The sequence below is a fragment of the Sciurus vulgaris genome, assembly GCF_902686455.1.
Source record: "Sciurus vulgaris genome assembly, chromosome: 11".
NCBI lineage: Eukaryota > Metazoa > Chordata > Mammalia > Rodentia > Sciuridae > Sciurus > Sciurus vulgaris.
The window spans coordinates 127,017,581-127,044,283 of NC_136472.1; the positions used below are offsets into that span (position 1 = coordinate 127,017,581).

At 40.1% G+C, this 26,703-nt stretch overlaps 1 protein-coding gene and 1 long non-coding RNA gene across 9 annotated transcripts in view; one reads left to right on the forward strand and one right to left on the reverse strand.

The window, feature by feature from the left end:
• Window positions 1-26,703, forward strand: part of NTM (neurotrimin) — a 962,543-nt gene that overhangs the window by 21,773 nt on the left and 914,067 nt on the right. The window contains exon 1 of one of the 8 annotated variants that reach the window (XM_079103655.1): window positions 24,963-25,021. The exons of the other annotated variants lie outside the window; for them this stretch is intronic. The gene's annotated coding sequence lies outside the window, so the exon portion shown is untranslated. Of the gene's footprint in view, window positions 1-24,962; window positions 25,022-26,703 lie in introns of those variants that run through there. 8 annotated transcript variants of the gene reach the window in all.
• Window positions 1,835-25,375, reverse strand: LOC306639962. The gene is made up of 3 exons (XR_013757708.1): window positions 25,011-25,375; window positions 6,458-6,563; window positions 1,835-2,003 (listed from the first exon to the last, which is right to left on the reverse strand). It is a non-coding gene; the product is annotated as an uncharacterized lncRNA (long non-coding RNA).

Below are 26,703 nucleotides of genomic sequence, written 5' to 3' on the forward strand. Positions count from 1 at the left end.
AGAATGAAAGGAAGGAAGGAAGGAGGGAAGGAGGGAGGGAGGGAGAGAGGGAGGGAGGAAGGAAGGTAGAAAAGGAAAAGAACAAGTGTTTGTATAGGGGTGGATAAATTGAAACTCCTGTGCTTTGCTGGCGGAAATGTAAAATAATGTCATCACTGTGGAAACAGTATAGCAGTTCCCCAAAAAGCTAAACAGAATTTCCAAATGATTCAGCAATTCCATTCTTGGTTATATACCTCAAAGAATTGAAAGCGGGAAATCAAACAGACATTTGTATACCAATGTTTATATCAGCATTATCCACAATAGCCAAAAGATAGAAAAAACCCAAGTGATCATCAATAGATGAGTGAATAAATTTGGTATATGCATGTTATGAAATATTATTTGTCCTTAAAAAAGGAAGATGATTCCTTTACATGCTACAACATGCATGAACCTTGAAAACATGCTAAACGAAATAAGGTAGGCACAAAGGGATAACTACAATATGATTCTAATTACATGAAGTATCTAGAATAGACAAATTCATACAGCGATTACTAGGGACTGCAGGGGAAGCTGGGAGCAGAAACTTATTATTTAACAGATATAGGCTTTCTGTTCGGGATGATGACAATGTTCTGGAAATGATGATGATGATAGTTATATACTCAATGCCACTGAGTTGTGCACTTGAAAATGGCTAAATTATAAGTATAAATAGTATCCTATGCACATTTTAATATAGTAAATGAAAAGAAAAAGGGATAATTAGATGTTCTTGGTCCAGTATGGATGCAGGCTTATTTTTAAGGTTAGTGGAAGAAAAGTGAAGAAATGACTGCTTAATAGCCTTTGTTTTCCTTGAAAATAATGCAGGAAAAACAGTGTATGTATCCATGCATGTGTGCACAAGTCCATGTGTGTGTGTCCAGATACATATAGACTGAGTTTTCAAGAAAGTAAAAAGAGAGATATTTGCCTGTGTAATGGGAAAGAGAACTGACTAGTGAGCCGTAAGAACTCCTTACAACATTAACCACTCTTTTCTCACACCATTCTCTTTTCTCTGGATTTTAAAAATATGATCTATCTCCACTTTCTTTCTCTGTCCAATTTTGGTCCTCCATTTAGGACCATCTCTCAAAACATGTTCAGACCTCATTGCCTGCTTTAACTTTCTTGTATTAGACTCTATAGGGAATATATACATATATACATATTTTCTTGCCTTTCTAGTTTACAGATCATACTTCTATAAAATATATTTCTTAATATCCACATCAAACACAATATCTTTTTCTCATCCTAGCCTATCATTAACTCTAAGAATTGAAGGTTTTTATCACAAAGTTTCACTTTCTTCATCATAAAATGGGATATTTATACTTCTTTGGAATGTAGTTTTCATGTTGAAATGAATTCCATTTTTGAAATCTTCTGTGACTCAATACATATCAGAAAATTAAAAGACAACACTCTATGAGGCTTAGTGAACCGGGCAGGCATTGGTAACTATACCTTTGTCTTAGTCATCTTTTCATTGATACGACCAAATACCTAAGAAAGTCAAATTTAAGGAGAAATTATTTATTTTTGCTCATATTTTTCAGAGATTTCTGTCCATGCTCACTTGGTTCTATTCTTTTGGGTCTTTGGCAAAGCAGAATATCATGGCAGGGAGCCGTGTCCTTGAGGAAGATATTTTGTTCCCACTTAATCTCTCATGTATTTGCTTCCAGTGACATAATTCTTCCAATCTGCCTTGCTTCCTAAAGTTCCACCCCCATCCCAGAGTGACACCAGCTGGGGATCAAGACTTCAACACATGAGCCCTTGGAGGACATTCCAGATCCAAACTATAACTTTATTACGCTGGTCCCCCAAAACCTCATGCCCATTTCACAATGCACAATTCAGTCTGTCTTCACATGTCTCCATAGTTTTAATAATTCTAGTTTTGCTCAGAAGTCCAAGTCCAAAGTCTCTTCGAGATGCAAACCAAACTCTGTTATTAACCCCTGTAAAAAAAAAAAAACAAAAAACAAAAAACAAAAAAGAAGTTACAAATTGAAAATGCATAATGGCACAGAGTAAATATTTCCATTTTAAAACACAGAAATAGGAGAATACTCAGAAGCATTAGACCAAAGCAAGACTGAAGTCCTGCAGGGCAAACAATAAATTCTGTAGCTCCATATCCAGCATCTGGGTCATATGGTGGTGAGATATAAGTCCCAAATGTTTTGGAATGCCCCTATGCCCTTGTCAACTGTAACTCACATGGCTTCTGTCTTGGGCTGGCTCTGCTTGCTGTCTACAGTTTTCCTGAACATTCAGAGTTTCTGGCATCTTCAACTTTCTGGGGTATCCATTGAAGCTTTGGCTTCCCTCTTATAGCTTCATGCATCACCCTCTCAGAGGCTGCCAGCAGGGATTCCAACCTTGCCACATACTGCCTAGACTTCCAGGCCTTGCTTTGAAATCTCAGTGGAAGACTCTGTGATCCCTCACAACTCTTGCATCCTGCATCTCTGCAACACTAGCATAATGGCATAATGGGGACAGTGCCATGGTCTGCTGCCAAGCCCAGCAGTAGTTGGGTCCACTTGGGCCAGGGCTGCAGTAACTTCTGAGTGTTTGCATGGCTAAAGGTGGGAAAATCAATCACAGGGAACCAGTTCCCTAGGAGACCCTGAGGGAGCAGGACACTTTGGAGCTCCCTTCTCGAATGAGAAGTATGTGATTTTATACCCTTGAACCCATGAGGAGTACGGTCTTGCTGATTCCTGGGATGTTCTCGAAGTGTCATTCCTATTGTTCCGATGCAAAGTATTTAGTTTCTTTTTATGTCACTAATCTCTTTAACAGTAACCCTTCCTTGGCTACAACTTCACATGCCCTTCTTTTCTGTCTGGAATGCAAGCTTTTGAACTCTTTCCACTCTGATTTTTGCTCATTACTGTAAACCTGATTAAAACCATCCAGCACTACCCATGCCACTGATCATATGCTATGGTGCCTTGAAATTTTCTTCACCAAATTTATTAGTTCATCACCTTTGAACTCAGTATCCCACAGTCTTAGGGAAGGAACAAAAGGTAGACAAGTACTTCTCCACAGTGTAGTACAAATGTCCTCTAGTCCAATTTCATCTAGTGTCTTCATTACTGTCTAAAATGAGGTCTGAAACCTCAGGAATACAAGCTTTACTGTCTACATTCTTATCAGAATTTTGTTCTTCTGAGTTCCCATCAGAATGAACTATTAAGCTCTGCTTACAGTTTTTTCAGATTCTCCAACCTTTCTTAAATTGCTCCTAAAAACAGCTGTAATAGCTTCTGAACCATATGGTCACTGAAACAACCCCACTTTTTTGTACCAATTTTCCATGTTTGCTTTTCATTATAGTGACAAAATTCCTGAGAAAAATCAACTTAAAGGAGGAAAGATTTATTTTGACTCATGGTTTCAGAGATTTTGGTCCATGTCAGGGTCAACTGACTGCATTACTTTTAGGCTTGTGATGAGCATCATGGTGGGTAGTACATATTGGTGGAGCTAAGTTTCTCACCTCCATGATGGCCAGGAAAGAGAAGGGGAGAGAGAGAGAGGAGAGAGAGAGAGAGAGAGAGAGAGAGAGAGAGGGGCTGGATTCTCAATATACCCTTCATACACCTTTCAAAGGCAATGCTTCAGTGAACTACTCCTCCAACTAGTCTCCACATCCCAAAGTTACTACCATCTTCCAATTGTGCCACCAACTGGGGAACAAGCCTTCAACATATGAGCCTTTATGGAACACTCCTGATACAAAATCTAACAACTTCCTATTGAAGCCATCTTCCTCTCCTTCCTTTTAGGTAGAAGGTCCTTCCATATCTTGCCCCATTCTATGTCTCTAGAATTCTCCTCCTCACTCCATCTTATTCCCACTCAATATTGAACTGATTCCTCCATATTTCAGTGCCTTTGCACATGCTGCTTTCTGCCAGGAACTGTCTTCTTGCAAGATTGGCACCAATCTCCACACCCATTCTAATATTGTGAGTGATGTAATAAATAAGGTCAGGAAAAGAGTTTAAAAGTCTGAAAAAAAAAAAAAAGTTCTTTGAAACCTGTTCTAACCCATAATATTTATACTTAGCCTTCACTGGGATGCCTACTTCTAATCTTCCCTAGGAAAATATAAAAAGATTTGTGACTCATAATGTTGTTAGATCATGGATCTCCAGGTGTAGTCTCTGAAGCAGAAAGTGCGATACTGGATCCTGACACTCTGTATTTCAAGAATTCCTTCAGGTGATTCACACTTAATTTTGAGAACTACTCATTTAAAGGAATTGCAAAGGGCAAATGCATCACAGATGGGTTGGGTGCTAAGGGCCAAGAGGAAGTCAAGGTCAAGGATTATTTCCCATGGGAGCTGTATTAGTCTATTTTCTGTTGCTGTGACAAAATACTTGAGACTGAGTACTTTATAAAGAAAAGAGGATTATTAAGATCACAGTTTGGAGGCTGAAAGTCTAAGATTGGGTGACCCATTAATTTTACTTCTGGAAAGGGTCCTCTTCAGTGAATGGCATCATGGTGAGTAAGTATGTGATAGGGATATATTACACGGTGACACAGAAAGCCAGAGGGGCTCAGGCCAGGTTCCTTTATAACAACTCACTTTTGTGAGAACTAGCACACTCAGTGAGACAGTCTGAGTGCCTGCTGAAGGCAGCACCCAGTGGCCTAGGTACCTACCACTAGTCTGCACCTCTTAAAGGTCTTACTATCCATCAACACTGCTATATTGAGGAAGAGCATAGAACAGCGACTTTTGGGGTCATACTCAAACCATATCCAAACCCTAGCAGGGGGGGGGTTGTTTCCCTCAGATACATTCACCTTAGGAAAAAAACACCGAACCACAGGCACAAAGAAATCTCGATTGTATTAAGTGATGTAAATATGTAAGTTATGTAAGTAAATGTATGTTCTCTTTTGCTAGGGTTGCCAGATTTAGCTAATAAAAATCCAGGATGTTTGATAGATTTAAATCCTATAAAATATTTTTTTAAATTATGCCTAGTAATACTTATCCTAAAATCATTTATTAATTTTTTTGAAACTCTAATTGGCATTTTAGGGTTTGTTACCTTTTAAATTTTGCACCCACCTCTCTGCCTACAAATATTACGTGCATAAGGAATCAGATTTGGTATATAAAAGGTCAAAGTGCATTTTAATGGTCCATGAATTTCCTCTTTGATAGGGATGTATATGATTTGGCAGAAAAGAAAAAATGGCTGCCCTTATTTCTGGCTCCTTGTATTATTTGAATGATCTATATTTGGAAAGAGAAATAGTGAGAAAGTGGGGCAATAAAGACAGAGTGAGGGGAGAGAGAAAGAGAAATAAGATGGTGGCTAAAAGTAGCACACATGCCAGAAAGTTCCTCTTCTCGGTCTAACAACTAAGCACATGTCAGAGACTAATGTGTTTAACCCTAACCCTAACCTTAACCCTGCATCCATACTCAACAGAAGCATGAAGCACCCTTCATGGAGATGGAGCGCCCTCTCTTGGAGGCCAAACCCTTATCTCTCCCAAGTGGCAGGATGCCTCTCCAGAGGGTGGGCCCCGGTCTCATGGCAGGGGAATGAATGACAAGCTTCTTAACAAGATGCAGCTGAGGGAGAGGCTTGCTGACAGAACAATTTGCTGGTGCCCAGAATAACTGCCCAGCCTCAGCAAGCCACAGCCTGGGAGTCAGGAGAAATTTCAGGATTTATCATTTGCTTTGGTGCCAGGTATTCTGCAAAACTTCCTACTTTCCATTGCACTTTTTCAGAACTGCAGCCTCAACACGCTTATCCCCCAGGTTTCCAGAGTCCCAGGAATAACATGTAAAACTATTCCTTTTCTTTCTCTTCCTCCTGATCCACTTGTGTTTATGTAAATGACTGGAAAAGCAGTTTTCAGCTTATTTCTGAAGCTTAAGAGCTTCGTGAGAAGCCTATTATTGAAAAATCAGAAACTGAAAAGCAACTTCTTAGACAATGAATTAGCAGCTCAGTGACTGTGTGTAATGCTGAGTGTACTGTAACTGGCTGCATTACAAATAGGATCTCCCCTGGGTTTCAGTAATCAAACACGTGGCAACAGGTTGTCTGTTTCAACAGAGAGTGAGTAATCAAAGGAGATTTGCAGTTAATCCAAATATAACAGAGAAGCATCCGAGGGAAGCCCAGGAAAAGGAGGAAACAGCAGAAGGGTAAGGAGTACCCCAGAGCTCTCTGACTTTGTGTTCCATATGTGACAGAGAACTTAGGGGCACAAAGTTGATCCATCTGAGTACTTGAGATACCAAATACCCAGAAGGAAGGGAAACTGAGACTCAACTACATATTAAATCAAACCCCAAAATTAACCTCCCACTTGCCTCTTCAAAAGTGATATAAAATTTGCAAGGGAGTTAACTAACTTTCAGTGATTTGCTTCAAAATTCTGAGCCCTCCACTAGATTGAGGTCAGAAGTGAGGAAGGCTTATTTCATCCTGGAGGTAGAAGGTAGAAAATAACAGCACAAGCTGGGAAAGAGTAGTACTCATTACATTTTGAGGAGAAAGTTCAGTTTACTTGTGTATCTTTGTGATTCTCAAAGTGTGTTCCAGGGCTAGCTGCATCAGCATCACCTGAGAACTTGTTCATAATGCAGATTCTACACCCTAGTTCACCTTGCTGACTCTAAAATGCTGAGGTGTTTGAGTTTACCCAATTAATGTATTAAGAGGCCCTCCAGGTGGTTCGGATGCATCCTTAAGTTTGAGGACCACTGACTGATCCAATTACCTGAAAGCCAGTAGTAGTGTTCACGATCCTTACATGGACTAGGCTTGCGTGTGAGTGCACATATAGCCAGGTCCATTTGCAATCCTGAGCATGTCAATGCCAATCTACCCTCTCAGGATCTGAACCACATGGGGTTATGGTGAAGGACATTGAATATTTATTACACATGTGCTGGTACTATGTATCAGGCACTGGTAAATGTTTTATGTGTGATATTTTATTTAATCCTTTCCACAACCTTGTAAGGTATGTTGTAGATATCATTTTATTGCTGAGAAAATTTTGGCTCAGAAAGGTCAACTTGCCTAGGCCTGTAGGTTCCCCGAGCCTAAACTCTTACACTATCCCACATGACCTCTCTCCAAAGTATGCCCTGTGTCCCCAGGATGCCTTAGGTGCCACCTCCACAAAGCAACTGCCAGCCTGACAGGGCCCTTGCTCTGCACCACCAGCCTCCCCACCCCACCCGACTTCTTTCCTCATGTTAATTTCCCACCTGAGTACTGAGTACTTTATAAATAGCAAATCTAAAATGAATTTTCTACCAGCGATCATTAGCTCCCTTGACATCCATTAAACATTCTCACAAGCAGAGGGAAGTGACAAAAGGGATTGATTTTTACAGTATGCTTAATAGGGGAAAAGAAAGAAAGGTGTTGACAAGTCCCTTTTTTTTTCCCATCCTGATATCACGAGGAATTTGAAATCAGTCAAATGACTTTTATCTGAAAAACAGAAGGGCTAGGATGGGGGGCAGGAGGAGAGGGTAGGGACAGAGAAGTAGCTTCTCCAGCATCCTGCTCAGCTCATTTCTGCATCTGTGACAGGTAAACATAAAGTTAGTTACCTAGTGCCAGCCACCAAGATGAATATGTCAGATTTAATGCTTCAAAATATATAGGGTCCATGCTGGGGAGGGAGTGAGAGCCCTTGGGGAGGAAAGAGGGCCGTATTAGAGGAGAGGGAAAATTACCAATCTTCTGCTGAAACTATTGGAAGCATAAATGTGTTGATGCAATAGTCGAAGTCAGAGAAGGCTAGCATATGAGGCATGGTAGCTGAAAATTTAACTTTGATTTCAATTTTCATATTTGTCAGCAATAATTAGATTCAAGAAATGTTTTTCCACTGTTCTAAAATACCAATAAGTAGAGGCCTTTGTAGTGTGGTTAATGGAGTCTTTTTTTTTTTCCTTAGTGGTCTAGGAAAATTCCATTAAAGTGAAAAGTCATACTGTATTACAGAGCTTCAACATGCATTTCCTCTGCTGCCGAGGTGACACCAACCTAGGGACTGGAGCCCTTTGCATAACCACAGGGTCCCTGACTGGAAAGGGATTCCAGCTTCATAGGCCTCAGCTGTCTGTCATTTCTGCCCTACAGAAACCTCCTAGACTCATAATTGGGGGTAGGGATAAAGAAGAAGCAAATTCAATAAAGCATCATTTTCCGAAGGGTCCACTTTAATAAGCATTGCCTCTTGGAGTCAGTTGAAAAGACGGCAGAGGATGCTGATGAGCAGGTGGGCACTTAGCTCCTACCTGAGGACAGGAAGTCACTTCCTGTCCCACACCAGACAAGACACCTATTCTTTAATGATGAAGTTCCACTCAGTGGCAGAACTTACACATCCTCCTTCTTTCCAAACTCCATATTGCTCTGGAAATCTGGGAAGCTGAGTTCTTCTGAGATCAGAATGTGAGGAAGAAGCCCAATGTCTATTATTTTTGAGTGTCTTTTTCCTGGGCTGTGTGCACCTTTTTAATACCCCAGGGAACTCCCTGCAGACCAGTAAAGACTTTCTGCTCTTTAATGAAGGGGCAGTAAATAAATGCATGTATGTGGTTAATGTATCGTAAGTATACTCTTCAGAGAGTCCATGTGGAGGAGGAAGTGCGAGGAGTACCTTCACCTCCCTTCCATCTTTCTTTCAACACTGTTCCCCTGCAGTCAAGCATTAATGATTGTGTTCTGGACCCATTTGGTGAACGTGGTTCTCCCTTTCTCTGGAACACTCTTTCCTAGGTAGACCGCTCATGCCGAGAGAGCCACCCTGATCTTCTGGGATACAATGAACTCAAATACTCTGCTGTGACGTTCTCAGTTTTCCTTCCTAGAACTGTCAGTTCTCAGGCATCCGTGACAAAAGGAAAACAAAGAAAGCCGAATGGACCTACATGATTTCCCTCACATCTCATAAGTGCTCTTTCCTCATGTCAAATTGTGCTTTGCTTGGCCCAGTAATAGAGCAACATGAAATGTGCTAACCCAGAGCTGTAAGTGGGAAATGATGGAGGAATGAGTAGATGTCAGGGAGTCCAACCAGTCACCCTTCACCCTGCATAGAGATCGAGTCACAGAAGCCACTCATGGCTAAAGGAAGATTAGGTGTGTTCTGTTCATGCAAAACAACCCCCTCCGTCCTTGCCCCTGCCTTTGCACAGGTGTCCTGTTTTCCTAGGCCTTTGTTCCCATGAGCTACACTTCTCAGAGTGAGCAGAGATCAGGGGCCTGTGCTCCTCCTCAAAAGCACAGTATTTCCTTTGGCTCATGCCTGTCTTTCTGCCTCCTCCTTCCTTCCCACCAATTGCTATTTAGCTGCTGCTTCACTTTTCCCTAGTGGCATGTGCCAGATCTTATCCCTATGCAGCACTTCAGGATGAAAGAAGGAAGGGGATATTAAATCCACCAGTGATATGCGTGGCAATTGGGAGAGGCTTTTGTTGTGTCATTTCCTACCTCCTTCAGCCTATTAAGCAAACAAAAGTGCTTGTGGAATGAGAAATGTAAATGGCCAATGCAAGCCGATTAATCCTAGATGTACAATTCCATTAATAAGGCCGCTTTTTAATAGGCGGCTCTGGCAGCAGCAGCAGGCAGGCCAGGAATTGATGTATTCTGTGTAATTGTATTGCAACTAATAGGATATGAAGAAAATTGTACCAGAGAAGCAGGTCTTTCAACACCATTTTCCAATCAGCTGAAATAATGACTTGCAGAGGAAAACCTTGAAAAGAACCACATGCAAAAATACAACATGGTCCAGGAGGATCCATTATTCCAAATCCTGGCTTGGAGTTCCCTGCTGTCATTCCTTTTCCCCTGACCTGTCTTTTTCTCTCCTGACCCTTCCTCCTTCTTCATCTCTTCTCCATCACAGGCAATAGCTAAGACCCAAAGGAATCTTGTCATCTGTGGAGGGAGATTCATGGAGAACCACATCCATGGACCCCCAAGCTTTACCTGACACCAGGCCCCAGTCACAGGCTGAACTTACCACCTACTGGAAAGTCAAGGGAAAAGGTCAGGTGTGTAATGGAGAGAAACCTGGAAGGGACTCTTTGTTGGCCTTCTAATGAGTTAGTTGAATGATCTTGAACCAGTGCATCCATCTCTCTGGATTCTCATGGGGAAGTGGGTCTCCAGCTCTGAAAGGCAGAGGATCTGAGTGCAAGTTAGGAGAAAAGCTGGCATCCTATCACTTCAGGACCAACAAAGGCCTTCTAAGACAGAAAGCCTTGGCAAAGCTGTGTGCGCATCACTTTATTGTTCATCTGCCCTGAGGTTCTTCAGAACTTCTGAAATGAGGTCTACATGTCTTCTCAGTAATGGAAGAATCCATCTGTCCACCCCTCATTCAAAAAAATATTTTTAGGGTGCCCATGACTGCTCTATTTTCTGAAGATGCAGCAATGAATAAAATGATACTAAAACGCAGTACTTGCCCTCATGATGTAGTCTCTGGAGTCAGGAAAGTTTTTGGTGGGTGGTCACAATGGCTGTGTTAGATACTAGACCTTTCTCTGAAGTTCCAGGACACTCTCCAGGAGGGGAGTGTTTGTTTGTTTGTTTGTTTCCTTTGCTGAGGTGGCAGCAGGAGTCAGGGCTCCCTCCACATGTTCTCCCTTTCATGTTCCCCTTCTGGTCAGTGCCTCTCATTCCTGCCCAGGGCCTCGCTTGGTCACTGGGTCTCTCTCCTGCCCATTTGTATGCGGACTCTGCCCCTTCCTTGGTCACAGGCTGGAGAGTAAATATAAAAAAGAAAAGGCAGAGCACATTTCAGTTGAAATCCCTGAGGAAACTGATGTGATTGCTGTACAGAAATGGTTCCAATAAGGGCAGAGAGGAATATTGCTTTTATAGCTTTTGGGACATAAAACATTTAGAAAATGTGATTGACTGGCAGGGTCTAATTTATCATTTATCTCATTTCCTCTGCTCTCACACTGTGTTACTCCCCAACAACACACAGGCAGATGCTCACACATAAACTTTTCCCCCATTTTGCTTTCCTTCTCTCTTAGAGACTTGGATTTATCATGATTCTGTTAAGCAGAGAACTCCTGTGGCTATTTATAATTAATGCTCAGAAACCTGCCAATCCATTTAATGACACTAGCAGGTCATGGCCCCCTTATAGCTCTCCATTAATCATCATTAGAACAGCTCTGAGTTTTTACATTCTTTTTAAATGTTAATTCACCTCTCTAATGCTCCTTTTAGTTAAAACTGTAAAGGGGGAAGTGGCTAGTGTCTCTTGCTATCCACAGGGGAAGGACTGGTGGAGTTGATAAAGTCTGGTTGATTTTCCCTGTTCTTTTGTAGTGTATCCTGTCCCCACTACCAGTTGTCAACACAGTTTGTTCTTTGGTTGACTATATTTATCTTTTAAAAAAAGATACCCAGTGATGTAAAGTTCTGAGCAGATAAACTTTTGCAGCCCTATTTTGTTGGAATCCCAGAGCTCAGGAAACAAAGCTGAGAGGTCCCTGACCCAGGGTCGTGAAATGACTTTGTAGCTCCTAAAAGTGATGGAGTGTAAAGGGCTCCAGATGTAAGCATGGGCTAGGTCCAAACACATGTGTTTCCAACACTCAAGAATATGCCCATAGAGGGAGGGGGGAATGAAAGATGGTGGACTGAGACAGACATCATTGCCCTATGCACATGTATGATTACACGAATGGTATGAATCTACATCGTGTACAACCATAGAAATGAGATGATGGACCCCATTTGTGTACAATGAATCAAAAATGCAGTCTGTAAAAAAGTAAAAGCTAAAAAAAAAAAAAAAAAAAAAAAAAGAATATGTCGTCCAGAGGAGTAGGCCACCAAAGACCACATAAATAATTCTTTTGTTCTTTTGTTCCACTTGGGTTGCTGGTCACTTGCTTTATTTTTGCGAGTGGTGGACTGTGAGACTTTGGGTGAAACATTTAACTTATCTCCTTATCTGCAAAATGGGGCCTATATTTGTCTGGCCTAAATAAAAAGGTTGGATCTATAAAGATTAAATAGAGTTGCAAGTATCGAGACTTTTCATCCTGATCTGTGAGTGTAATCAGTGTTAGTATCATTTTCTGCCTCTCTGCCACTTCTCTATACATATTCCACCACACCAATGCCCTCTTAACCTTCGCATCCTGTATGTGTTTTGTCTTCAGTCTCCAGGTATGCTGCAATTCTTATTTCTCAAGCCAGAAAAGTATATTACGAATCCTCAAAATATATGTGGTGAAAAAAATGTTAAGTTCAGAATGAAGAGCATAAATTTGAATGCTAAATTTGTGCAAATATGAATAACTCACTTCACCTCTCTGAGCCTCATTTCTCTTATTTTTTTGTCTCCGTACTTTTGTGCTCCTTGACCCAGCAAATCATGTGATTTCATTGCTTACCTATGACTTTCCAAGGGCCATGGCAATGACTCAGGCCTACCTGGAGAAAATTGGTGCCTTTGACCATATGAGTTCTTAAAATTCTGATTTGTTAAGCAATATGCATTCGAGTTTAGGACTCTAACAAAAACAAACACGAATAGATGGGACAAATAGAAAACTTATTTTTAATTCATTTTTGACTCACTGATTTTTTCCTGTTTCCAACTAATTTCATGGTAGGCATTTGGAATTATGTACTTGAATTTACTTTTAAGATTGCCTTTATGTTAAGCTGAGAAGACCCCTCAAGAGCTACGAGGTACAAGGTACCTCATCTAATATATCATTTAATCTTTTTAAATACTCTTCCATTTTAATTATGAGTAAATGAAAACATGAAGAGGTAATGTGGCCAGTTCAAGGTTTGTGTAGTTTCTGTAGTGCATGGACAAGCGTCAAACCTACAGCTCCTGAATTTAAGTTTAGCTTCTAGTTTTATATTACTGCTTCTTCTTTTAACTATTTCTTCAACATTTTTTGAGTGAGAATGAAGTGATATATGTTGGCTGAAATAAAGTTATGGTCTATGTATTAGTCAGCTTCCAGTAACTATAATAAAATACCTGAAATAATAATTTAAACAGAGGAAAGGTTTAGTTTGACTCACAGTTTTGAAGGCTCTATTCCATGGTCAGTTTGTCCCATTCTCTTTGGGTCTCAAGTGATGCAGTACATTATACTGGTAATGCATGGTGAAGAAGCCTTTTATCTCATGGAAACGAAGCAGTGAAAGAAAGAAGAGGCTGGCAAGCCTATGTCCCCTTCCAGAGCACTCCCCCTATGACTTAAATTACTCCCATTAGCCTCCAGTTCTTAAAGTAGTACTACAGTCTGGCAACCAAGCCTTTAAAACATAGACCTTTGAGGGACAATTATCCAAACCACAGGACCCTAGCTGTGCTCCTATTTTTACACAAATTTAACAAGTGAACCATGATTTGTGTTAAAAATCTACTTTCCTGAATTTATTCATTATTTGGCTCAAGTTCACTTCAGCTTTAGGATATACAAATGGTTTCAGAACTTTCTATAGGGCCATTCCTTTTTCTTTGTAGTTTTCCTACCTGTCCCCATTTTTTATAGGAACAGTCACACCCACCTTCCCCCTTCCATGCAAAGCATCTCTGATCTCTAAGTAGACACAAGTCCCCAAGCTGGGTTTCGGCCATCTGTTCTGCCCTTCACTTGAGAATGCAATAAAATCTGGTTGACAATTATGTCAGTACAAAGGGCAGAGAGGACTGCATGTCAAAAAGCTGTGTAAAATTCATTTTTCCAAAGGTTGCATCAAGAATATTCTGGCCAAAAAGAGCTCTAACAGCAAGTGAGCATTGTGTCCTCAGCCTCTTTCTCATCTGACTCCTTTACTTTAGTAAAGTATTTATGTTAGTTCTTGCTTGGTTCCAAGTAAATTACAATAAGACCTTATAATTGTGCAGTGCTGTATACATTGGAATGGGCTTTCACATATCTATTTTATCTTTAATCTTCATGACTGTGGTTGGATTTAAGAAATGAAGGACTTTGGAAAACATTTAACCCAATACTCTAAACTGATTATTATTGATGTATTTTGTTTAGTTTAAGTAATGTATCTTTATTAAATATAATTTGGAAACTATACAAAAGAAGGTTTAAAAAGATTCAAAGTCACTCAAGCAAGCATTATTACATTTAATGTATTTCTTTCCAATTTTTTCTTATTCTCTGCCATGATTTTTATTATATAGTTATAATCATATCATTTATATCTCATATTTTTCTTTTCAGAATAGATCAGAACCAATTTTCCATGCCATTACATAGTATTAGTGAACATCATTTTAATTGGGTTCATTATATTACATCAAGTGGATGCACAATACTATTACCCTGTTTGGACATTTATGTTGTTCTAATATTTTGCTGTTATAAATAATGTTCCTTTGAACATCTCCACGATTATGATCTTATGGTAGTTGATGATTGTTTCCTTAGAGCAGATAACTAGAATCCCTATTACTATCAATTGGCATATTTTACTCAGGGGAAACTGAGGAACAGAGTAACAAAGTGACTCCAGTCCCAGTGGTCACATGGAAAAGCAGCACTCAGGCCAAAATTCTGATTTTTTGTTTCTTGGTTTCACATTTTTCTATTACATGGTGATTCTCCAAATTTCTAAATAAAGGGCTTAAAAATGCCTTAAGCTTCTACATAAAAGTAATTTTATTTTTAGTACCCAATGATTGAGGAAAAACTTGCAATAAAAACTAATATAAATTCTGTAGCACTTCTAAATAATGTATATTAAATTAAACACAGTGGCATGCATGTGTATTTAGAAGCAGTATTTATTGAGAAAAATGCATACCAGCTGCTGATGTGGCTCAATGCACATATGTATCCTAAACCCCTCCTCAAACCACCTGTTCACCTCTAACTCTGAAGGTCCACTATTCTTTAAAAATAAACCTCCTTAGTTTTTTGCAGGATGTTTATCCTAAGCCAGAACCTATGGGGACCACAATTCTCTCCCTTTAAACTGCTCTTCCCCTCCTCAGTTATTAACTAGAGTTGGAGAGGACAATGGGGTGACTTTTCTTAACATTAAGAACTGGAACATGCTTGCTGTGAGTTTTATGTACAAACTTCAAGGTTTTATAATCTGTCTAGTCTCTGACCATAATAAGAATTTCAATGTTTTTTTCTGACTGCCCACTGGGTGCTGGGTGCAATCCTAATTCCTGTGTATGTAGTATTTCAACAGCATTTCTGTGAAATGAATGGTATACTTGTCATGTGTTTGCAGGTGAGAAAAATAAAGAGGTTAGAAGTTCAGTTCACACAGAAGTGAAATAAGACAGGGTGGGGACGTGAGCCCTTGAAGCCTGGCTGCCAATTGTGTATTCTTAACTTTGGTCCACATAGCTTTCTTTACCAGCGTTCCTGGACATTTAAAAAGGGCACTGATGAGACAGGTCATTGCCCTTGTAGGTCAGTTTTTATCATGATCCCTACCACCCATTCAGGACGATGTAGAATTCTTGAGACCATCCTCTTTACCACCTGTCTATCCAAAACCACTGAAACATCTCTGCCTCCCGCATAAATATCGAGGGGTGTTTATTCAGGTTGCAGTCACTTTAAGCCATGGACTCTGCTTTGACATGAGTGAGAATAAGAACCCATGAATAGATCACTATAATGGTGTTAGACTGGACCACATGAAACTGCTAGTATCCAACATTTTGAAGTGCAAAGACATAATTTTCATGATGTAGTCATATTATATGCTATACATAGAGTCTTCTTGCTCTAAAACAGCTCATAATTGATTAGCTGCATATCATAATATCAGAAGGAATGTGGAAATATAACTGCATTGCATACAAAGCTACAAGAAGTCCAAAAAACATAAAGTATTATAGGGTAAGAAACCTGTAAATGAATACATGAGTAGATAATTAGGATATTAACCTTTCCCTTTTCTCTGATCTCACTTCCCCTGTTACTAGCTTTTTTTTTTTTTAAAGAAATTCCATGTTTTGAAAGTGAGGTGTCCCAGCCAAAAAAGGAAAAAAAAAAAAAAAAAAAAAAAAAAAAAACTCATTTGTTAACCAGTGCAAGAATGTTCAGAGACAAAATGATTAGATTCTGAGAGTTGTAACCTCATAGATGGATTAATCCACTTCAAGGATTAATAATTTGAAAGGACTGGGAAGTAATTGTAGGCAGGTGGGGCATGGCTGGAGGCTAGGGGTATGCCCTTAGGGATTATATTCTTTCCCTGGCTCCCTGCTCACTCTCTGCTTCCTGATTATCGAGAGTTAAGTAGCTTTCCTCCTCTATGCCCTTCCACCATGATGTTCTGCCTCCCCTTGGGCCCAGAGCAGAGGAATTGGCTGGTCACGGGCTAAACCTCTGGAACTGAAAGCCCAACAATTCCTCTTTTTAGCTGTTCTTGTCAGATATTTTGGACACAGCGATGAAAAGCTGAATATCACAAATTCCAACTCAGTTTCTAGTCCCATTAGCTTTTGTGAGGGCTCAATGTTGAACCTCTTTTCCTCTTGTGCTAAAGACCATGCTTATTTTCTGAAATGCGAAGCACCAGAAGAGTTCCCTCCAAATGGGCACCTTTATTCCTGGAATGTGTCTCTGTTCTCAGTTCCAATAGTATCAGTCAAAAACGTTGCCTTTACAACTAGAAAGACCTTGGTTTAATCCTGATTCCACCATTTATTATGTGAACTTGAGCAGATTGTTCGTTCTCTCTCAGTTTTGTCTTTTTCAATGATATGATGGTTCTGATGGTTAAATTCTAGAGTACATGTAAGAGTGTTGGTGTATTGTGGACACAACCCATTGCTCCTTCCTTTCTTTTCTGACTCTGGTAATTGGGATGGATACCAGAGGAGGAAACCAGAAGTTTCTGTTTTCACAGAGAAACCCTCTCTATGAAAATGTAAGTTGATGCCTAAGTTCCAACAAATGTAGTATGCTTATGTGGAAAATGGACCATGGCATTTGAAATGAGGAATGTTTTAGAAAATCTGGGACATCAGTTAGTTATTACTTAGTCTTTCTCCCTGGAGCTTTGAGGAAAAAAAAAAAAAAAAAAAAAACAGTTTTTTCCCCCCTCCCCTCCCTCTTGGCCTAACTTTGAGCCTTCTAAGTTTTTGCAGTCTGATACTGAACCTCCCTGAAAATTGGCCTCCTTCCTCATCAAATAGAAAGCACATAGAGAGACATACACATCTTAGACACAGAGAAATAACAAGATAGGGGAAGTGGCAAGGAGAGAAAGAGGGAGGTAGAGAGATTAAGACTCTTCTAATTCCAACAGCTAAAAATATTTAGTGACCAGACAAGTCTTTTATTTAAAAGAAGAATACTATTGGTCTTAAAAAGCATCCCATGCCACACAAAAGATAAATTCCTAGGTCATTTATCTTTACCTTTCCCACCAAATGTCCAAATCTCACCCAGATATCTACAGCATTTGAGAAAGTGTGTTTGTTCCCTCTTTTGCTCAAGCTAAATTATTGGGATGTTTCTTCTTGTTTCTTTGGTTAAAACGTGAGCTTTGAAAACATGTAGACAAGAAATTCAATCCCTGATGGGCCCTCTACTTTCTGTATGTTGTTTAACCTCATTAAATGAAGTTTTCTCAATGCTGTCATAAGAATAAATAAGTAACACGTGATATAGCATGTGGTATATAGCGAGCACTCAATAAATAGAGACATTTTATTGTAATGCCTACTCCTCAGATGGGTCACCAGTGGCTTCTCCTTTTTCCACCTCCCTTCAGTTATTCTTAGTGTCCACCAGTGCCTCACTCCTCCCTAAGAACATTGGGCATTTGGATGTGATGTTCTAATTGAGACAACTGGAAGAATCTCCTTCAGATATATTTTATCATCAAAATTTTCATTACTCCATGATTATGCTCATCATAATCATGATTGGATTATGTTGGGCCACTGGATTTTCTTTACACTAGGAGCATCACTAAATTGTGACAGTGGCAACTGCTTGGTCTCTTAGTTGCAGATGCAGGAGAGACTGTTAGTTATGTGTTGTTTAGTCATCAAAATCTTGGTAGAAGGCACTTTGCTCCTGTGGACTGGAATGTCTTCTGAACTAGAAGTCAGAAATTCTATGATAATTTCTGGATATAATGCCAAGTTTTGAAAGACAACTGTAGGAACTGGGTAAGGGGTCATCATCAATTTATGTGGATGAGAGCAAATGGCTTCACATATTACAATGTTACAGATTAAACACCATGAATATTGTATGTCATATCACAACTACCATGGTAAAATACTGAACCTACAGTTTGCAATCATTGCGATCTGTTATTATACTCAGTTACATATATAAAACATCTTTAGTCTTCACAGTACTGAGATACTCAGAAGATATGGTCAATGAAATTATTTCTTCTGTCCCCAAAGAGTGGTAATGAGGTTACAGAGAAAACAACCAGATATTGGAAGATCCTGTTTTCCCAGTGACCAAATGGAGTTTAGCAGCGATCTCCCCTGAACAAGTTTAAAAAATGAGACTCTCAGACAAGGAACTGCATGATGGTCCATAGAACATAGATCACATTAAGGTGAACTATGGCAAAACTGCACAAACTGATAGATACAGCTGATCTAGATGCCAGTGCATACCCATTATTTAAGATAGGATGGAAAGATAGTCAGAAACAGTCAAGAATTAAACATGAACTGGCAAGACAAGGCTGGTATGTAAAAAGTAATGATTAAAACAAAGTGTATAGTCTGGAGTAAAAAATATAGCCAGAATGGGATATCCTCTGGCTATATTAGTACTATTGAACCTTTATAAGACTCCCTATTAAACTTTTATAGCATTTTCTATAGTACCCCAGAGGTGCTCAGAGGAAATGATCAAAAGTTGTATCATAGGACCTATGAGGACTGTCACAAGGAAATAGGGCAGTTCAGCAGAAGAAAGAAATGTAAGGGGTGACTTAATGTAAGTTCACAATTAAAATAAAGGCACTCCATGTGGATGACAAGCAGCTGCTCTTCATTAGGCTTTGGGGACTAAAGAAGGTGAAAACCTAATTTAATTGCAGAAGGAAAAGCTTAGGCTGCACAAAAGGAAAAGCCAATCCAGCCCTTCACAACTTCTTTCAGGTTCTGAGATCTTCTGATCTACCTGGATTGTCATATTCTCCATGAAGAGACACTGTTTGCTTATAATCCAACTTTAGATGCACTCACCTTCTCACCAGAGGTGACTGTGTCTCTGCCAGGTAAAATAATGAGCCCCTAGGTGGAGTAAGAAAATGCTCGTTAAGGACACAAAGGTCACAGGACATTGCCTACACCACAACCCCACAGGTTTTTACTCTTCTCCTTTTTCATGGCACCCTTCACTTACTAGAGGTGCTTTGGTCCTATAAAGATTCTTGCAAACATTCTTAACTCCCTGGTTCCCTCTCCTTCTGTTTTGTTTTCCTGGCAATACCTTGAGTTTGGTTGAAACCATCTACACACTTTGTCTGATCTTGAATCTACAGAGCTAGACATTGTTGGAAGAAAAAAAAAAAAAAAAAAAAAAACCTAAAAACATGTGCCCTGGTATCATTTTAAATTTCAGAGTAGCACATTGAAAATAGTATTTCTTTCTTCCAAAGTCACCTACAGTGCATTTCTGGAGTATGTGCTTTTCTTTCCTCCAAGGCGTCTAGTTTGTATCTTCTCCGCGATCCACAAAATTTTATAACCTTCCCCAAACTTCCCTTATCCTATTTCATGAATGACTCCTATTTCATTGAGAAAGTGAAGCAATCAGGAATTAACTCATCTTCCAGATACCAAATCTCCTAACATACCTGCTTCTCATTTGAAGACCTATTCAGCACTCCTGTTATAATGGAAAAAATATCCCTTCTCATTTTAGAGCTCAGCTCCTCAATTTATGCTCCAGAGCCTCTCCTCTCTCCCCTCAAGGAGTTCAATCCTTCAATTATCTTCCTCTTTCTTCTACATCGTTCCTTTCTCCCTCTTCACTGGGTCATTTCCATCAGCACGCAGACCTGCTGTAGTATCTCCCAGTTTTAAAACAACAACTACAACATCAACAACCTCTCTTGACCTCTCATCCTCCTTCAGCTACAGACACATTTGTCATCTTCCCTTCCCAGTAAAGCTCTCCAGAAGAATGATCTTTAGTAACTGTCTTCACTTTTTCAACTCTCCAGGCAGACATTGGTCCATGACACTTTACTAAAACTGATTTCATTTGATCATCAGGAATATTTTGATTGCCAAATACAGTGGTTCATTTCCAATCTACCTCTCAACTTCACTTGATGTAGTTGATCTTTTCTTACTTTTTGAAAAATTTTCTCTTGACTTCTCTGGCATTATACTCTTCTGATTTTCTTCCTACATTCTATATATTATCTGTTTCCTTTGCTCCCTTTCCCCCTCTGTCTGATCTCTGTATGCTGGGAGGTGGGGGGCAAAATGTTGGTCCTCAGTTTCTCCTATATCAATTAACTTTTCTGGGAGATCGCATTCAATACTACAATTTCCAATACTCTTTATATACTGGTGGCTGCAAAGATTGTGTCTCCAGACCAGTTCTTACCCATAGACCCAGTTTCAATCTCAAATTCAGTTCATTTCTTTATTACCCAGATTTTCTCACATTTTCATGTCTGAGACAAGGAGGCAACTTATAATCAATAGCATCTTCTAATCTCTGCCACATGGAAAGGTTTGGCTGCTGTTGGGCTGTACACACACAGATAGAGTCACATTTTCTTCATTTCATTGAGTGATATGCATTGTTGGTACTACAAGTCTTAGGGTTAATTGCCATTTAAGATTTCTTCAAAAACATAGTTCTTTGAATCACACAGTGACTCACCATTGAAATAGAAGTTATTATATACACTGAAATGCATGGAAACAAAACAGCAGGGTGTAAATTTGATAATAGAGAAGTACATATTTGTCTCTGGAAGAATGACCACAATTCTATAGTCTTTTGCAAAATAACACTTAAATGCCTTATGGAACCTATGACAGAAAAGGTACACATGGAGAACAATTTTGTTAGTGATGTTGGAGAGATACATGGAAAAGTTGCTTGATATGTTTCAACTTCAGCCAGGGGAAAAATACCAAATCCCTTGGAAGAGAAAAGGACTTCAGATCAATAGAGGGATATTATCAACTTAAAGTGCCTACCTGTCCTTTCTTAGTATTAATTAAGGTAATCATATTTCTTAGGTCATATTACATCCGCTATTCGATAAAATAAGTGTCTGGGATGAGGCTTGTTTGACCATCTTGCACCCCACTCAGAGGCTGGCCTTTCCTCAATCCTTCTTGATTCAATGAATGACAACCTTCTAAACATATCACTCAACCCCCAAATCTAAGTATTATTCTTGTTCCTCACCTTTTCTTACCCTTAATTCAAATATGTCAACATTTCTTGTTATTTTTACTTACAAAATATCTCTGATCCATATATATTCCTCTTCACTTCAAAACCTCATCCCAGGAAACATGGTGTCTTGCTAGGATGATTGCAGTAGCCTCCTATTTGATTTGTTGCTTCCACACTTTCTACCCATCCTTTACCTTGGGCCTCCTAGAATCCATTCTTCAAACAGCCCCTGATTACTTCCCAAGTTAATCATCCTTTTCACTCCACTTTTACATGTAGAATGAAGTCCATACTCCTCGTGGCCCTCAAAGCTCTTAAATTTTTTGACCATTGCCTGTCTCATAGAGATTCTCACAGATCACCGTCTTCTTCGGTGATTTGGCTCTGGGATCCCTGTCCCAACTTCTGTTTCTCAAGCGTTCCAAGTTTTGTCTTATTCCAGAGACATTTCATTTCTTATGTCTTCAGTCTGGAACTCCCCACCCCCACCACAGATCTTTTGTGCTGCATCCTTTCAATAATTCAGCTCTCAAACAGCCTTTCTCACCCACTTAGGCCTTTCTTGTCCACTTGTCCTTCTGTATTTCACCATCTTTTGTAACCTCTTATAACTTTCTGAAAATGTCTCGTTGGTTTGTTTATGTGAACCTTGTTTATTTCCTCCAACTAAAGTGTCAATCCAGGAAGGCACAGGCTTGTCTCTTTCCTCATTGTATCTTCAAGACTTAAGGTAGTGCTTGGTAAACAGTAGATGACTATTCAATACTGCCAGAATTAATGAAAGTAATATTTTTTTTTTCTGAGAAGTGATGTCTCTGAATGCAAGAGTGATATCATCCCTCTGAAATATGAAATATACTTCATTTCTGTCTGAAAATTGTGACAATTTGTTAGACTTCATTTATTCTCTGGTTGCTTATTTGTAGAGTGGCTATATAGAAATCTTTATCTCCCTGGACTGTTTTAGGAATTAACTGAAATAATTTATGCAAATAAATATCTTGCCAAGTGAGAAACCTATTATATTACTCTTTGAGAATCAGATAAAAGCTGTTTCTCTGCTCCCAGTGTGTGCACACAGGCACTCTAGGAAAATTCACAGATGTATATGCATAACTAACGCTGCAAATAATCCCAGGGACCACAGGTAAAGACACCTTCCCCAGACAAACATCGATTGTTGCTTGGCTCACACTGAATCTGTTTTTAAGTTGATTAAACCAACTTAGAAAGTCGCTTTCTACAGTTAATGAGATAGAATAACATTTTATGTTTTAAATATTAAAGACCCAAATCTATCGCTCATGGCTGGCACTGACTCACTCACTTTCTTGGTCTCAGAGCTGGGCCCTTCCACTTTCTGTTTGTATCAGCAGCCTGTCGGTCTCTAAAGGATAGTTACAAGACTAGATTCGAAAAAAGAAGAAAAAAGCCAAGGCTCTCAGGAGAGGCCCTCAGTGACTCAGTGTGTCTGATGTGGGATTCAGAGCATTTTCATCCTAAGTAGATCTGTTATGTTGGCAGAAAAAAACAGAGTGTCACAAAGACAGCCCTGAGCTCTCGTGCTGTCCTCTGCTTGTCGATTTTTATACAAGGGCTGCATACAATGCCCTGGAAAGATGTGCCATGGTAGAGTTGTGAGATATTTCATAGCAACACCCAGTCTGAAGAATCAAAAACCCAGTGACCAAGGACAGAAATATGACACGCAAAATGTACATGGAAAACATTTTTCAGGCCCAGGGGAGGGTGGCAGGACAGCCGGGGAAGAGGGGATTGGGAAAGGAGAAGAGCAGTGGGCTTGGAAGGGAGAGGAGACCTCTGAGAACATTCTCTGCTCTTGCCTCTTGATTTTTCACATTTTTAGCCTCAACTTAATCCTATGCAGACGTCTCTAGTGGACTGGACACAGAGGAAAAGGAGTCACTTCCCTGGATGATCCTTGATGTAGGAATTTGCTGGCTTCACAGCCTGGACCATGCCCGGCTCCTGGGCAGAGAGAGAAGATGACTCCTGATGAAGTTCAGACTGGCCCCTTTCTCTGAGCAAACATGCCAGCAGCATTTGGGTTAATGAACTGTGCCTTTTAATAAATGGTTCTTATCTCGCCAGAGTGGTGCTAAATTGTCAGGATTTTAAATTAACTTAATAGTTTCGTGGATGGTACTTATTCACTGGTTACTCCAAAAGGAGTGCAGGCCCCCAGCCTGGGCTTCTTATTGAATTATGCAACAGTTAGTTATTTCATTTGGGTTTAAGGGGAAATGTTTAGGATTAATGTGCAATGCCTCAATGCCCCCCTTAATGGGCATTTCCAGGCTTACCCTAAACTAAAAGCCAGTTATTAATCATTGGGTCACTCAGTGTTCTACAGACTTTGGAGAGATATGACTCACACAAGGAATGGCCAACAGGCTCAGAGAAACACCCTCCCCTGATCAAAAAAGGAAACAAAATACCTGTCTTCCTTTCATTCATTTTTAGAAAATCTTTACCAAGATGGGCAAGTTCCTGTCCTGCCAGTAAGGAGTTCACATGCATGAGAAAGTGGCAAATGAGAGGTAGTTATGAAATTCCTGGACTTCTTCTGAGGAAGGAAAATTAACTCTGTTTTGGGAGAGGCACAGCTGGGGTGAAGCTTCTAGAAGGTGGTAATATTGGGGGAGAGCCTTGGAAAATGCATTGTATTCCTCAAGATGTGAATATCAACTCAGCTAGAATTTTAATCTTGTGCCTCTCGACCAGATAATGGTGATATCATGGCCAAAAAGAATTGCTACTTTTTGGACACTTAGTGGAAGATTAGATTAAGTATTTGCAATAACTATGATCAGTATTGTGTCCATTTTACAGATGAGAAAACTGGGGCTGCAAGATGGAAAATACCTTGCTCAAAGCCAAAAAAGATTTGAGCACCCAAAGATTCTAACTCAAGCCCAAGTTCATTAGTAGCCTTGTGTTTTCCTTGCCTCAGCTAAATCCCTTCTGCCCCACAGACATCTCATCAGCATCCAGATTTATTTGTAGAAGTTTAAGGAACTCATGCTTTCTTACTACAAAAGCGTCTTTTTTTTTTTTTTTTTTTTTTTAGTGACAGATGAGGCAATTCCTGTATTTTAAAAAAAATTCACTCGGAGTGGGGGGGGGATCATATCATATCCCATAGCAGATTTGTCAATCGGGGCATCAGAAATTAAGTTTGGAAAAAACGAAAAAAAATCAGCATGTGGTGAGTGTCAATGATGTGCAAAACAGGGCCAGGCAGGTACCATGGCAGACACAGACTGAGGCATTATCTGTACTCTCCAAACCTGTCAGGACATTCAGGGAGAGAGCATCGTCCTTACCAACTGGAGACAAGCAAGTCATGACAGAAATCACAGATGTTGGCAGCAACTTACAGGCAGGTGTGCGGACAATGACTAACTGCAAAGTGAAGCAGAGAAGACTAAAAACCTCCAGTATCAAACGCTGTTAGAGAAGAAGAGGAAAGCAGGAGGGTGAATAATGGAAGTTGAGAACGGCCACTTACCTGATTGCACTGTGAGTCCTCATTCGAGTGCCCCCCCCACCACCAGTGTCCTCATCCCTGGTACAAAGGGGTGTTGGAGTGGACTTGAGCTGGCTGGGCACAGCCTTCAGGCTTCCTTCCACTGAGTGGTGCCTAAGTCCTACAGTAGCCCTACAGTAGCCGACTGGGACTGCCCTGCTGGGAACTTCAGGTGTTTCTGCCCCGGGCAAGGACTGTACTGTGACTAAGGAGAAACAGAAAACAAAACCAGATCCTTTCAGCTTCTCTGCTGGTCCCTGGGAGAGGCACAGGGGGCCTGCTGAGTGGAGTGACCTTGAGAAGGTCACACAGGCTTCTGGAGTAGAGCAGCCGCACTGGGGCAGGGGGAGCAGCATGAGCCATAAAGGGAAGATTGTATATAAAAGCCCCGTTTCCCTTTCTTCTGGAGCAGACACAGGCACTGACTTCATTTTGCATTCATAAAGCCTTCCTTTGGAGGCGCCTTTAAGAACTGCTGAGGGAAGCTTGAAGAAGCATGTTGGAGGGTCAAATACACATCTCCTTGGACTTTCTTTCATCTGCCTTAAAAACAAAAATCCCTCCTTTTTTAATTCCTCATTCTGTAAAAAGGGCTAATCTTTTGTTAAGAGCAGCTTCCCAGGGCATGGAATCTCAGCAATTAGTACAGGAGGGTGAGGGAGACATGGGTAGAGGAGAGGATCCTGCTAAACAGGAGAAGGACTGGGAGAGCAATGGGGAAAATTGGGGAGTGGGAACTGTTTGGTCTTCAAAAGGGGAAGGAAGGAATGGACTGCTCCGGCAAGCTGTCACGAAAAGCTGTTAAGGGGTTCAGGTTTTGGATACAACTCTGCAATTAAGACCAGGGAATTCAAACCAGTTCATTCAAGAGAGTTTGAGATGGTGATAACCTGTGACATTTTTGTCTATCTGTGATCCATTGCATCAACCTATTTTTTGGTAATAATTGGACCTGTAATAGAAGGGTACAATCTTCAATTCTGTTATAAATAGATTCATAGTTTTCTGTTTCTGGTTATGGACTGCTTTAGAATTACATGTGTCTATATTTCTACCTTACTTGAAAACCTTTAGAATGACGTGTGTATATATTTCTACCCTACTTTAAAACCTTCAATGGCTCCCCATTTCTCCTAGGATAAAACTCCAAACACTACAGCACTACAGTGTGGTTTATGGTTCTTATATCCTGAGTTCTATAAACCTTTTCACCCTCGTTTGCTGCCAGACTCCTTCTCTGTGCCATGCATTGTCATTTTCTCAACCAGACCATGTTCTGATGACTTTGTCCCTGGGAGTTCCTCTACCACGGTAGCCTTCATTTTATCCCCAACCTGGAAAATCCCCTCTCATCCTTTAAAACTGTGCTCAAATATCACTTTCTCTGTGAAGGCTTTATGGAAAGCCCATAGAGATTTTAATCATTTCCTCCCAGATGCTTGCATGGCAGTCCATGTGTGCTGCTAATAATGTGGTTTTGAAATTGTCTTTTAATGATTTGTTTATGTGTATGATTTTTACCTTCACAAGATTTGCAAAAGCATGGAGTGTGCCTTATCTTTCTTTCTAGCACAATGACTAGTACCTCATTGACACTGAACACATGTCTAAGCAAAAATTCCAAAGGATATAATAACATAAAACAATAATGTACCCTAACACTCAAAGGTAGGAA